Genomic DNA, 16,136 nt, shown 5'->3' with positions numbered 1-16,136 from the left:
CACAAAAAGAGATGTTTACATTTTTCAGGGATCCTCCTTGTCATTTTCCATGGCATTCAGGTGTCATAAATCATTTAGAGCTGAACCATTTCTCTGCAGTTGTTATGCAGGGGAGTGAACTGTACGTCAGTATTAAAAGTCTCTACATTCTCCAATCCTTTAAAAAATATTTTTCTGTCTGAAGTTATATTTATTTTAAAGGAATATTTATTTTAGATAACAAATACTCTGTACTGATCTGTGAAACAGAAGACTGTTTTTACAAGCACATTTATTGTGAAATTCTCCCCCCACCACTGCTCTGCAAACCAAAGCAATTTAATTTTGTTTGTTTTATGTACTGACTGAACAGGAATGTAAGCTCCTAGCCCCACAGGTCACATAGGACTTAAATTGGGCCTCATAAAGTCACTAAAACTGAGGGGCTGAGCAAAATATTCACATCTCTCTTTGTAGTTTAAGGATAAGTAAAGCTCTAGCGTCTCTTTTTCTTCATTCTGTGACAAACTGAATGAAGAAAGGTGTGTTAAGTATAGTAATGACTGCTGTCAAAAATACATAAATCCCAGTCCCATGAGCTAGAAAATCTCAAAGGTAAGATTCCACCGACCTCCATAGGTAAAATTAAGACATTAAGGAAAAGACAAATCTGCATTGCTCTTGTATATAAGGAGTACATTCATATGCAGAAATTTGCACTTTTTTAGGATTTATAAACAAATTTTGCCTAGATTGCCACCAACATTGGCCACCTTTCTAAGGGCTCTCTCTTTCTTGGCACTCAAGCATGTTCTTGGCACTCAAGTATGCTTCTTTCCCCCAATAGATTTTCACTTTTATAGGGGTTTGTCCCTGGGCTGTACCCTCAAATATGTGTAAAATAGTCTTGGGAAACAAACAGACAATTTCAGTTGTACTTAGGACAAATTTTGAGTATCAGCTGCCTCTCTCCTACTAAAATAGCTCCATAGGGCTAATTACAGCCACACCTATACAGAAAAATATCAAAACTTTCATGATGTTACAGCTCACATACTCTTACTTTGGACTTCTAGTCCCGGGGTATCCCATTTGGCTGGATGCCCTGAATTTTTTACTTCATATCTCAGGCATGTACACTCAGTGGGAATGTCGGAGGCTTACACGAGGCCCATACAGCACAGTAAAATTTAGATAGGCAGTACACATGGGGACAGGTCTGCATAGCTACCAGTGTGGCCAATCACGAGAGTTTTGTTTAGTATTTTTTTTTTCTAGCCAGGCCTATAAGGGCTGTGTTTTTGATCTGGCAAACTGCACTAATGGCAGTTATCCTAGGCAACTGATGCCAGGCACATGTTGTTCATACTTGAAATTTGGACTTAAAATATAAATTTGCAAAGCCCTAACTGATTTTGTTTATTACAAGTATTTTAAGGCATCCATCACATGGTATCTGTTTTCACTTTGCATACATTAAAACAGACCCAAATAACACGCTATCCAAATTAGAGAGCATATATTTTGTGATCCTTTGCCGTATCTGTGACCTGTGTCTGGTAAGATCTTTAATGGTGACTAGCAGCCAGCAGAGTGTCCGAAATCAACACTTTCCCTCCCTCACCCCCCTCGCGCAACACTCCTTTCACGATTTATGGGTGCTACACGTGCCTATGATGTGGTGTACTTCAGTCAGTGCACTAAATGCCCCAGTAGCAACTATGGTGGTGAAACCAGACAATCACTATGCTCTTGAATGAACTCACACAGGAAAACGATAACAGACTAAAACACCCATCACCTGTGGGTGAACACTTTTCACAAAACAATCGCTCTATATCTATTTTTCACACCCTTGAGCAACATAAGTTTTGCTGACATAAATGATAGTGTAGACATGGCCTAAGTTTCCTATACCTGAAGAAGAGCTCTGTGTAAGCTTGACAGCTTGCTTCTCTCATCAATAGAAGTTGGTCCAATAAACGATATTACCTCGCCCACCTTGTCTCTCTAGGAAATTGAGAGAAAGAATTGTAGTAAGGAGCTCGTGTATTCTATGCCACATTGGTTGGCAAGATCCAAGGTTGCTACAGTTCTATATCAGGGTCCCTAGATTTTGTGCTAGGTGATTTAAATGAAAAGATAATACAATCACTCCAGTAGCCCCTGTGTTGTTTACTTTACGCTGGCTCTACATGTTTAGTCTTCAATATTCACAGTTGGGTTTTTTTGTACTGATAACTCTGTCACAGAACTTGTCAGGAAGGAAACCCAAAGTTCTGATAGCACAATGGGGAACAGTTTGGTCTTTAGGTACCTGGGAAAATGAGGGAGTCCATTTGTGAATGATGGATAAGCACATTAACTGGATATTTCTGCTGAATTGATCAGCAAAGAAATATTTAACAAAGCTGGCATTTAAATAGTCGTCTCTTTGTTTCAGAGTTAACCCACTGATATGAAAGGGGCAGTTATTCCTTCTCAGAGCTGTTGTTTCCAGCTATCTGCAGACTTGGGAAGAGATTGCAGCTGTTACACTTGGCTTACATTTCCAGGGTTAGTTTAATAACCATGATAGCAAGAAAATTATTCTTTGTAAATGAAAGCTTAGGTTCTGGAGCATAATTCCCCATAGCAAACTTGGCAGATGTGGAATTATGGAGTACATGGGGCCATACCTCCAATAGGCAGAAAACCTTTAAAGAAAAACTGTCTTACAGCTTACTAAAAGTGGATAGGTTTGGGATCTGGCACATATCAACCTGCGGAACTCTTTGCCAGAGAATGTTGTGAAGGCAAAGACTATAACAGGATTAAAAAAAGAACTAGGTAAGTTCATAGAGGGTAGGTCCATTAATGGCTATTAGGCAGGATGGATACGGATGGTGTCCCTAGCCTCTGTTTGCCGGAAGCTGGGAATGGGTGATGGAGATGGATCACTTGAAGGTTACTTGTTCTGTTCATTCCCTCTGAAGCACCTGGGAATGGCTACTATTGGAAGACAGGGTACTGGTCTAGATTGAACTTTGGTCTGATCCAATATGGCTGTTCTTATGTTATGTTCTTATATGTACTGGGATCAGATTCCAGAGGCATGGACCCACCACTGAGTGTGTTCTGGTCCTGGTTCTTGTGAGATTTACCTTCTCTGGGTCAAATAGCTGAAGTATTATTTCTGAGTGCATGATGATGAATGCAGTTGTCACAGTATATGGGTGACTGGAGAGAGGCAGGAAGGTCTCTGAGATAACAGGCCCCTAGACCAGGCAACTGCAATTGCATTAGCAGATCTTTCAGAGAAGTCTCTGAACTTGGACTGTACATGACATTCAGTATCACTAATGTTGTCAGTATACCAGTGTTATCTGTACAGATGCTGACTAGGTATTTCAGATGAGGTAATGGAGATTCTCTCTCATGGACATGTAAATATCAACATATATTCCTATTAATTAAACACAGAGCCTGCTTTATTATTCAGTGTAGGAATAAATGTATCTGGAAGAGGGAAAATATATGAGGCAGCTTCTCCTTTTCAAAAGTTGCCATAATAGTGACTTGTGTTCATGTGAAATAGAGCATTCCTGTAACATCCTAGGATAGTGAGATTTGCATCACTTCATGAAACAGTGGCCTGGGGATTTGGCTTGTTAGTCTCGATCATATTTACATGATAATCATGGAATTCAACTGTTCTGATCATATTAAACAGTGAGCTTATTGGAAGCCCCTGGATGACTTTAAATGTACACGGACTGTTGTCTTTGTTAATAGTTGTGCATAAATCTGTGGGTTGAACAATAAACAGCTTCAAACATGATAACTGTGGAAAAACGGCAGTCTCTCACTTGAGTAAAAGTTGTCCAGCTTTCTGTAAAAGTGCAATATTGTCTGCTTTGCTCACTTCACAGCTTAGCCAAAACTGAACTAAACCACCTAAATTTCTCATCTATGGTGTTTTTATTTTGGGAAAGATTTAGGGTAACTGAACAAGTTGTTCATGAGAGAACTTTTTAAAAATGTCACATCTTAAAACAATTTGGCTTAAAAATTCCAAATCGAGATAATACTGTTGTCCACAGTGAGGACTGGTGCCTTTAGGTATTTTTTCAAAGACTTGAATGGGTAATATTGTAAGCTAGCCTATGTATTTTTATGGGAGGCTTCAAAGAGCTCATGAGGTCTCCTGCTCATATTGTAATATCTCAGTGAGATTTCATACATATATTACAGTGTTTGAGGTGGCAGCCTGCAAATATTTTCATATCCGTGAGTTCTGGTGCAGGAAATCAGGTTTCACGTTGCACAATGGGTGGGGCTATGAAGGGGGCAGGAAGGGCTCTGAGCGGCAGGAAGGAGAGGAAGCTCAGATATTGTAATACTTGTCATAGACTTCCATAGGGATGTCTTACATGGATAGGGTTGCCAACCTCCTGGTTTTGCCGGGCATCTCCTGGAATCAGGCGCCACCTCCTGGAGGCTATGGAAACCAATTCGAGAGAGTTTAGGCCGCTAAAAGTCCGGCAGAACACCAGGGCTAAGGCAGGCTCCCTGCCTGCCCTGGCCCTCGCCACTCCCGGAAATGGCCAGCATGTCCTTGCGGCCTCTGGAGGCTGCAGGGGGTCCCGGCCCGCTGCCCCCACCCTGAGCGCCGACTCCACAGCTTCCATTGGCTAGGAACTGCGGCCTATGGGAGCTGTGGAGTCAGTGCTCAGGGTGGGGGCAGTGCGCGGAGCCCCCGAGCGCTCTCCCCACCAGGGTCCACAAGGATGAGCTGGCTGTTTCCGGGACCCTCCTGAGGTAAGCACCGCCTGGCGGGAGTCCCCACCCCTTGCCCTCTCCCATACCCCAACCCCCTGTCCCTGCCCTGAGCCCCCTCCCATACCCAAACTCCCTCCCAGAGCCTGCACCCCTCACCCCCTCCTACACCCCAACTCCCTGCCCCAGCCCTGAGCCCCCTCCCACACCCAAACTCCCTCCCGAGCTTGCATCCCAACCCCCTGCCCCAGCCCAGTGAAAGTGAGTGAGGGTGGGGGACAGCGAGCAATGGGGGGGGGGGGGGGAAGGAGTCAACCGGGCACAGCCTTGGAGAAAAGGCAGGACAGGAGCGAGGCAGGGCAAGGCCAGAGTGTTTGGGTTTGTGTGATTAAACAGTTGACAACCCTATACATGGAAGGTATATCAAGGGGCATGAACAGAGTTAAGATTGCTTGGGACTTGCATTTTATGCAACTTTCTTAAATTAAAAATGTGTGTATTGTCTGTCTCCCTTCTCTCTGTCTCTTTAAAAGGTGAGCTTGATTATTATTACAAGTTAATGCATTTATTTCATTACCATTTTAGCTTCATTATAACTTCCGTCTAATATGTATTTCCAAGACATGTATGTGAAGCTAAAATGGTAATGAAATAAATGCAACAGCTTGCTTATCATTACAAGCTGTTAACTTTTTAAATGGCCATGCATTAATTTGACAAAAGTCCTAAATACAATATTGTATTTTCCTGATGTGTCTTTTAGTTTCAGAATAAACTTGACTCACTTTGTGGGCATTAAAGTCTCTTTGTTGCACTGCATAAAATTACTGTAAAGCATGTTCTTTTTATCTACAAGGATTTGTGTTCACACCCTTCACCCTTTAAAATTTCTGTGCCTTTTAAGTTGTTCATTGCTTTGGAAAGGCAACATATTTGACTTGTAAAAAGAGATAAATTACTTATTCTTTTTAACAATATCTGGTCTCTTCTTGTGAAGAGTGAGGGGAAATATACTATATAAATATATAAAATTAAAAAGGTAGAGTGCTAACCACGTGATTAAATAAGACTGAGTATCCATCTTCATTTTAACAGAAAACAAATAAAGATTGGAAAATACATGTGTCTTCATTACCATAATGTAAGCATCTAATTAGTTGTGGAAGAAATACACCAGGTACAGCAGAACCTTTCTTTTAATATGAAAGAGTTATGCTGGATGGAGAAGATAGTGTTGCATACAGATGACTACTTTTTTTGTTTTGAGGGGTTTGGGGTGGGGGGAGTAGGAAGGGGGTTCATAACACATATCTGGTTCTTGCTTTTATTTGTCTACACTGGCAGATTGACATAAATGTCTCTTTGGTTGACCTCTGAAACAGGGCAGTTATTTCTTCTAACCTGATGAATGGAGCTTGAAACCTTGAAAATGACCCAAGATCTGAACCATTGTTCATTTTACCTTATACTTGTCCTTATACAAGTGTTGTTAAGCCCTAGTCTACACTAGGAGTTGAAGTCGAATTTAGCAGCGTTAAATCGATTTAACCCTGCACCCGTCCACATGACTAAGCCCTTATTTTCGACTTAAAGGGCTCTTAAAATTGATTTCCTTACTCCACCCCCGACAATGGGATTAGCACTGAAATCGGCCTTGCTGGGTCGAATTTGGAGTATTGTGGACGCAATTAGACGGTATTGGCCTCCGGGAGCTATCCATTGTGGATAGCATTGTGGAGCTCCATTGTGACCACTCTGGACAGGACTCTCAACTCAGATGCACTGGCCAGGTAGACAGGAAAAGGCCCGCGAACTTTTGAATTTCAATTTCCTGTTTGGCCAGCATGGCAAGCTGCAGGTGACCATGATGGAATCCCAGAATCGCAAAAGAGCTCCAGCATGGACAGAACAGGAGGTACGGGATCTGATCGCTGTATGGGGAGAGGAATCCGTGCTATCAGAACTCCATTCCAGTTTTCAAAATGCCAAAACATTTGTCAAAATCTCCCAGGGCATGAAGGACAGAGGCCATAACAGGGACCCGAAGCAGTGCTGTGTGAAACTTAAGGAGCTGAGGCAAGCCTACCAGAAAACCAGAGAGGCGAGCAGCCACTCTGGGTCCGAGCCCCAAACATGCCGCTTCTATGATGAGCTGCATGCCATTTTAGGGGGTTCAGCCACCACTACCTCAGCCGTGTTGTTTGACTCCTTCAATGGAGATGGAGGCAACACGGAAGCAGGTTTTGGGGACGAGGAAGATGATGATGATGAGGTTGTAGATAGCTCACAGCAAGCAAGCGGAGAAACCATTTTTCCCGACAGCCAGGAACCATTTCTCACCCTGGACCTGGAGCCAGTACCCCCCGAACCCACCCGAGGCTGCCTCCCAGACCCGCCAAGCAGAGAAGAGACCTCTGGTGAGTGTACCTTTTAAAATACTATACATGGTTTAAAAGCAAGCATGTTTAATGATTAATTTGCCCTGGCATTCATGGCTATCCTGGATATACTCCCAAAGCCTTTGCAAAAGGTTTCTGGGGAGGGCAGCCTTATTCCATCCACCATGGTAGGACACTTTACCACTCCAGGCCAGTAGCACGTACTCAGGAATCATTGTAGAACAAAGCATTGCAGTGTATGTTTGCTGGCGTTCAAACAACATCCGTTCATTATCTCTCTGTGTTATCCTCAGGAGAGTGATGTCATTCATGGTCACCTGGTTGAAATAGGGTGCTTTTCTTAAGGGGACACTCAGAGGTACCCGTTCCTGCTGGGCTGTTTGCCTGTGGCTGAACAGAAATGTTCCCCGCTGTTAGCCACGGGGGTGGGGGAGGAAGCGGGTGAGGGGCTAGCCACGCGCTGGGGGGGGGAAGGGAAAATGCGACCTTGTAACGAAAGCACATGTGCTATGTATGTAATGTTAACAGCAAGGTTTACCGTGAAAGAGTGTACTCATTGTTCTATAAAATGTGTCTTTTTAAATACCACTGTCCCTTTTTTTTTCTCCACCAGCTGCATATGTTTCAAGGATCACAGGATCTTCTCCTTCCCAGAGGCTAGCGAAGATTAGAAGGCGAAAAAAATGCACTCGTGATTAAATGTTCTCTGAGCTCATGCTGTCCTCCCACACTGACAGAGCACAGACAAATGCCTGGAGGCAGACAATGTCAGAGTGCAGGAAAGCAGAAAATGCCCAGGAGGAGAGGTGGCGGGCTGAAGAGAGTAAGTGGTGGGCTGAAGAGAGGGCTGAAGCTGAAAGGTGGCAGCAGCGTGATGAGAGGAGGCAGGATTCAATGCTGAGGCTGCTGGAGGATCAAACAAATATGCTCCAGTGTATGGTTGAGCTGCAGGAAAGGCAGCAGGAGCACAGACCTCCGCTACAGCCCCTGTGTAACCTACCGCCCTCCTCCCCAAGTTCCATAGCCTCCTCACCCAGATGCCCAAGAATGCGGTGGGGGGCCCTCCAGCCACCCAGCCACTCCACCCCAGAGGATTGCCCAAGCAACAGAAGGCTGGCATTCAATAAGTTTTAAACTTTTAAAGTGCTGTGTGGCCTTGTCCTTCCCTCCTCCACCACCCCTCCTGGTGCTTCTCTCCTCCACCACCCCTCCTGGGCTACCTTGGTAGTTATCCCCCTATTTGTGTGATGAATTAATAAAGAATGCATGAATGTGAAGCAACAATGACTTTATTGCCTCTGCAAGTGGTGATCAAAGGAAGGAAGGGAGGGTGGTTAGCTTACAGGGAAGTAGAGTGAACCAAGGGGCGGGGGATTTCATCAAGGAGAAACAAGCAGAACTTTCACACCATAGCCTGTCCAGTCATGAAACTGGTTTTCAAAGCTTCTCTGATGCGCACTGCACCCTCCTGTGCTCTTCTAACCGCCCTGGTGTCTGGCTGTGCGTAACCAGCAGCCAGGCGATTTGCCTCAACCTCCCACCCCACCATAAATGTCTCCTCCTTACTCTCACAGATATTGTGGAGCGCACAGCAAGCAGTAATAACCGTGGGAATATTGGTTTCGCTGAGGTCTAACTGAGTCAGTAGACTGCGCCAGCGCGCTTTTAAACGTCCAAATGCACATTCTACCACCATTCTGCACTTGCTCAACCTGTAGTTGAACAGCTCCTGACTACTGTCCAGGCTGCCTGTGTATGGCTTCATGAGCCATGACATTAAGGGGTAGGCTGGGTCCCCAAGGATAACTATAGGCATTTCAACATCCCCAACAGTTATTTTCTGGTCTGGGAATAAAGTCCCTTCCTGCAGTTTTTGAAACAGACCAGAGTTCCTGAAGATGCGAGCGTCATGTACCTTTCCCGGCCATCCCACGTTGATGTTGGTGAAACGTCCCTTGTGATCCAACAGTGCTTGCAGCACTATTGAAAAGTACTCCTTGTGGTTTATGTACTCACTGGCTTGGTGCTCTGGTGCCAAGATAGGGATATGGGTTCCGTCTATGGCCCCACCACAGTTAGGGAATCCCATTGCAGCAAAGCCATCCACTATGATCTGCACATTTCCCAGGGTCACTACCCTTGATATCAGCAGATCTTTGATTGTGTTGGCTACTTGGATCACAGCAGCCCCCACAATAGATTTGCCCACTCCAAATTGATTCCCGACTGACCGGTAGCTGTCTGGTGTTGCAAGCTTCCACAGAGCCATTGCCACTCGCTTCTCAACTGTGAGGGCTGCTCTCATCTTGGTATTCCTGCGCCTCAGGGCAGGGGAAAGCAAGTCACAAAGTTCCATGAAAGTGCCCTTTCGCATGTGAAAGTTTCGCAGCCACTGGGAATCGTCCCAGACCTGCAACACTATGCGGTCCCACCAGTCTGTGCTTGTTTCCCAAGCCCAAAATCGGCGTTCCAATGCATGAACCTGCCCCATTAGCACCATGATGCCCACATTGCCAGGGCCCGGCCTTTGAGAGAAGTCTGTGTCCATGTCCTCATCACTCACGTCACTGTGCTGACATCGCCTACTCGCCAGGTATTGCTTTGCCAGGTTCTGGTGCTGCATATACTGCTGGATAATGCGTGTGGTGTTTAATATGCTTCTAATTGCCAAAGTGAGCAAGCTCCATGCTTGCCTTGGTATGGCGTCTGCACAGAAAAAAGGCGCGGAATGATTGTCTGCCGTTGGCCTGACAGAGGGAGGGGCGACTGACAACATGGCTTACAGGGAATTAAAACCAACAAAATAAAAAAAAATTAAAATCAACAGTTTTGCGAGAAACTGAATGGCCCCTCAAGGATAGATCTCAAAACCTCAAGGATAGAACTGAAAACTAGGTTTAGCAGGCTGTTGATTTCACAGAGGGAGGGAGGGAGGAGAAAATGAATACAAAACAAATCTGGTCTATTTCTTGTTTTGAGCCACTTCATCTATCTTTATACATCTTGCTGACAGCAGACCGTGCAGTACGACTGCTAACCATCGTCAACACCTGGGTGCTCGGCAGAAGACGGTGCAGTATGACTACTGGCCATCATCTTCTGCTAGCTGCAGATTAAAAGACAGTGTGGGACTGAATCACTACGAGATGAAACAAGGGAAATGACCTGGTTGAGTCACTCCCATGTTTGCCCAGGCGCCCGGTTAAAAGAGCACCCAGGACAACGTCAATGACAGCTACCAGTCATACTGCACTGTCTGCTGCCAAAAGGCAATAAACTGCTGCTGTGTAGCAATGCAGTACCACGTCGCCAGCACCCAGGAGGCATACGGTGACGGTTAGCTGAGCGGGCTCCATGCTTGCCATGGTATGGCATCTGCACAGGTAACTCAAGAAAAAGGTGCAAAACGATTGTCTGCCCTTGCTTTCATGGAAGGAAGGAGGGAACGGGGGCCTGATGATATGTACCCAGAACCACCTGCGACAATGTTTTAGCCCCATCAGGCACTGGGATTTCTACCCAGAATGTAAATGGGCGGCGGAGACTGCGGGAACTGTGGGATAGCCACCCACAGTGCAACGCTCCGGAAGTTGACTGTTGCCTCGGTACCATGGACACGCTCCGCCGACTACATGCACTTAGAGCATTTGTGTGGGGGGACACACAATCAACTGTATCAAAACGCTTTCTACAAAACCGACTTCTATAAATTCGACCTTATTTCATAGTGTAGACGTACCGTTACAAGCCACACTTCAAATTAGAAGTTATGCCAAACAGGTCTGTCATTTCTTTCTGAAATATGCATGGGATCAGTTTTCCTCTTCTTCTTCTTCTTTTTTTTTCTTCTTCTTCTTCCTGATTTATGCTCATTCCTATGCCAGTGAGGGAAGGAACAAATTTCCTAGTAAGACACGACATCTGTGTTGTTCCCTTCTCCTGATGTCATGCTGGAGAGTCCAATTTGCCTTTGGAGTCTGTGGGGCTGGGTGCAAGACAGGATGGCACTAAATGCCAGCTACTTAGGCTCTCTGTAGCTGCTGAAATGTGGATCTGAAGAGAATCCAGATAAGCCTTCATGCTGAGACGTACCACGTAAAGGACCTCCTGAGCTTCATATGGCTGTATCCATAGAATCCTTTTCTTATTGAATTGAGCCCTTGCTGTACCTCCTATAATACTATCATTTTATGGGACATGGACATTATTGCAACTGAACATGGCCACTGAGTAATGTCATCGACTGCAGAAGGATAAAAGGCCTAACTTTTATTATGCCATCTCTATGGATTATAAAACAAGCACTGTATTGTTTAATTAAATGTTCCACGCATTATAGGAGTTCTCTTATCTGCAGAACAGTGTTATCATTATACCCAGTTGCAGAAAGCTTTATTCACTATGTGTAATGATTGATTTTTAAGATTTCTTTTATGCAATCTGTGTCTATCAGTTCATAATCAACCATACTGCAACTTTGCTTTATTAAACTGGTACTTGTTTCTTAAGGTGATAATAGCGTTAAACTACCACAAGAGAAGAATTAAAGCCAGTTAGAAACACCAAGCACTATTCCCTCACAAATACCTATGAAGGCTAAGATTTCAAACGTGTCTTAGGCCAGCTCTACACTTCAATGTTTTGTTAGGATAGTTGTCAGTCGGGGATGTGAAAAAAAACCACACACACCTAATCAATATACCTATGTCAGCAAAACTCCCAGTGTAGATGCAACAGAAGGCTTCCGTTGGCCGAACTGATGTCATTCAGGGAGGCAGTGTTTATTACACCCACAGAACTCCTCCTCCTGTTGGTATATGCTGCGTCTACACTAGGGGGTTCTGCCGGTATAGTTATACTGGGGTAGCTGTTGGCAGAGCCCATGTAGTGTATACAAGGCAAGGCCTAAGGGATTTTGACACTTAATTCCCTTTGGCTCTTTGAAAATCCAAGCCGAAGTCATCACCAATATGTGATATATCCACCTGTGATACTCTTTTTTCCCCCACAGTGGCTATGCCCTGGAAATATAATTCACTTTAAAAGATTGATTAAACACTTCAGTCTTTTTCTGACTGTTCATCTCAGTAGCTATGTATTGCTATGCATACTACAAAAAGACAAAAATTATCATGTAATTACAGCCTGATATCCCCAAAATGACTATTAATTTACTCTGTAGTGAAAATTTTATTTATTATAATTAAACAATCATAAAAGTAAAGCCTATTTGAGGCTCCAGGAGCCCTTGTCCACAATTAACAATGAAGTCAGTGTGCACTAAAATCAATGTGGACCAAAATAACAGCATATCTCTACTGCCAATCAGTCCACAAGAACATATTTCTCAATAAAGTCCTTCTACCCCTCAGATTTTGAACAAAAGCGTCCCCAAATATCTACTAAAAAAGACAGGTTTTGTAGCATATCCAGAAGGTCAACATATTTGGTTTACATTGGACCTAAGGAGACAAATCCAACATTGGAGCCCTTCTGTAGAACATCTTTGCAATATCTGTTCACTAACTCTGCTAATAGCACACATTCTGAATAAGAGTAGTGACAGCATAGAACCCTTTAGAGCCTCACGTGTGGTATTCCTGTATTTGAATTGCATTTTATGCTTGCTGTTCATGCAACAGCATTCCACTATCCACTCCTTTTCCCACATTTTATTGAATTCTGCTTCTATATCATACTCTGCTAGGGTCTGCTAACATTTCAAAACAGTTTCACTGCAGAAATGTCTGCTTTCACAAACTGAACTTTCTAAAACATTTGCTTCAGTGGCAGAAAAATCACCAAGTTTGGTCTCTAATTGAAGATGATTGTTTTTTTGTTTTTGTTTTTCTCTGGAAGGTTTCAACAAAATGTTTTGGCTTTTTTAAGTTATGGGAAAGGAGGAGGAAAGATACTTTCCCCATTGAAAAACCAACGTTTTTGGGAGCAGGGCTATAAAAATATAGGTAACATTTGAAGATTGATATAAATAATTCTTACTGTGCGTGGGGTTTTTGGATTGGTCTAAACATGATTCTTATGATAGTTTGAATATTGTATACTGAGCATGCTCAGTAGAATATGAATCAATCTACAGGTGCACATTTACATATAGATTTGCTACACATATGTGAGTATACTTTATGCACCTGCCTTAAATCAGACAACTCATGTGCATAAAATTCTGCACCTACGTAAGTGTTTGCAGGATCAAGGCCTAAGTGTGTACATCCTTTTTTTCTTTAGGGTACTTATAAGATCCCCAGACAGAGCCTGTAATCTTCTCAAGATGAATAGCTGCATAGCAAGGAGCTTAAAAGCCATATGAGCCGGATAACTGCTGACTTTTCCTTTTAGTTCTTTCCCTTTTCCTGTACCCTGTTTAAACAAATGAACAAGAAACCTAGGAAATTTAGTGCACATGTGAAAGTTGCATGGTTAAAATAAAGGCAGCAAATGCAGAAGTTAAGGACCTACCAATGTTAACTCAACCACCTTGCCCATATTTTTCCTATTTCTCATTTTGTGCTTAAATATATATTATTGTGTGTCCTAATGCCATGCAACTCAAAGCATATGCATCACAACTACCTCTGTTGGAATCTTAACTTTTGCATTGCTGGAATTTTGTGACATTAAATATTCATCCTTAATTTGTATTAATGTACTTATTTGTCACATAGAGGATATTACTGAATGAGGCAGGGGTCCCAAAATACTGTGTGATGCTGTGATCAGAGACGGTATCATTTTGTATACGCATATGCGCAAGGGGGCAGAAATAAGGTTCCAATGGACAACCGTAATTCTGGCATTTCCTAATTTCTGAGTGTTTGACTTTACAACCTTAATAATGTGCTTTTAATATAGGGTTTGTGTGTGTGTGTGTGTGTGTGTGTGTGTGTGTGTGTGTGAGAGAGAGAGAGAGAGAGAGTGAGTGGGGAGGGGTGGATATACCATTCAGCCATAAAGTAGTTATCAGTCCACATTTGAGTACACATAATTAAGATCCAAAATTTAAGATTAAATAGAGAGAGAGGTGGTTGTTGCTTTTTTTGAGGTTATCATTTGGGTTTGTCTTTCCATTTATCAACTTTACCTAGAAGATTGTGACAAAACATTCACAGTATCTAGCTGTCTCTGTTCAATCTCATACAGAGATAGTTTTGGTCGATGACCTCTTTGTAGCAATGGATGAAGATCAGATACACAACCTAAATTATAAATCTGTCATCTGCCTTTGACACAGTTAATTATGCTTTATTACTGACTCATGGACAGATCAGATTATAAATAGATGGAGCATCTTTGCTCTTTTCTTTTGGAGAGATCCATCTGGGATTGGATATTGCTATTCTGCTGCAAAAGCAGACTCATGTAGGGTTTCTGCAGAGTATATTTTATTATCTTTTATTCAATGTATGTATGGGGCCATTAGGATGGTTAATGAGGAGACATGAGCTGAAATGCCTTCAGTATGCTGATTTCAGAGTAGCAGCCGTGTTAGTTTGTATTCGCAAAAAGAAAAGGAGTAATTGTGGCACCTTAGAGACTAACAAATTTATTTGAGCGTAAGCTTTCGTAAGCTACAGCTCACTTCATCGGATGCATTCAGTGGAAAATACAGTGGGGAGATTTATATCCATAGAGAACAGTAAACAATGGGTGTGACCATACACACTGTCACCAGAGTGATTACTTAAGGTGAGCTATTACTAGCAGGAGAGCGGGGGTGGGGAACCTTTTGTAGTGATAATCAAGGTGGGCCATTTCCAGCAGTTGACAAGAACATCTGAGGAACAGTCGGGGGGGGGGGGGGGAGAGGAGGGATAAACATGGGGAAATAGTTTTACTTTGTGTAATGACCCATCCACTCCCAGTCTCTATTCAAGCCTAAGTTAATTGTATCCAGTTTGCAAATTAATTCCAATTCAGCAGTCTCTCCTTGGAGTCTGTTTTTGAAATTTTTTTGTTGAAGTATTGCCACTTTTAGGTCTGTAATCGAGTGACCAGAGAGATTGAAGAGTTCTCCGAGTGGTTTTTGAATGTTATATTTCTTGATGTCTGATTTGTGTCCATTTATTCTTTTACGTAGAGACTGTCCAATGTACACTGGTCAAACTGGACCATCCCCCCCTCCCCGGCTCTCCTGCTGGTAATAGCTCACCTTAAGTGATCACTCTGGTTAAAGTATGTATGGTAACACCCATTGTTTCATGTTCTCTATGGATATAAATCTCCCCACTGTATTTTCCACTGAATGCATCCGATGAAGTGAGTTGTAGCTCACGAAAGCTTATGCTCAAATAAATTTGATAGTCTCTAAGGTGCCACAAGTACTCCTTTTCTTTCAGTATGCTGACAACACCTAACTTTTTTCTATTATTTCACCAGCTGGTGCAGCATCTTCCCCAGCGTTTGTTTGAGATTGGAGCAGTTGATTAAAACTGGATTAGATTAGAGTGACGATGGTATGTATAGAGAAGATATCAGCCCCATTTGTCACCAGTGTTCACAGCTTAATGTTAGATTCTCTGCTTCTGTTAGATGGTCACATAGCAGCAATGAGTAATACAGGTGTTTTCATTTTGCATCTTGTCAGAGGTTGTAGTCATTTCTTTTTAATGCAGACCTTGCTACCAGGACCGATGTCTATGCTGCATGCAAGATCTACTTATAGGCTAAAGGTAGTGGAGAATCAGCAGCCCATTTTTTGAATGAGGCATCTCTTCAGGAACACTGTCATGGTTAGTGGGCTTTCCATACCTCTGATCCCACCTGGTGTTAACACCCCCCCAGCTCCCTGCCCCCGCCTTTCTCCCCCCCCCACAGCCCCAGCGCCCCCCAGCTCCCTTCCCCCTCCCCCCGCCTTCCTTCCCCCCACAGCCCTAGCGCCCCTCAGCTCCCCCCACCACAGCCCCAGCACCCCCCCAGCCCCAGCCTTCCTCCCCCCCCACAGTCCCAGCGCCCCCACAGCCCCAGCGCCCCCACAGCTCCCTG

The sequence above is a fragment of the Lepidochelys kempii genome, chromosome 9 (assembly GCF_965140285.1).
Source record: "Lepidochelys kempii isolate rLepKem1 chromosome 9, rLepKem1.hap1, whole genome shotgun sequence".
NCBI classification, from domain to species: domain Eukaryota; kingdom Metazoa; phylum Chordata; order Testudines; family Cheloniidae; genus Lepidochelys; species Lepidochelys kempii.
This window is presented reverse-complemented; position numbering follows the sequence as displayed.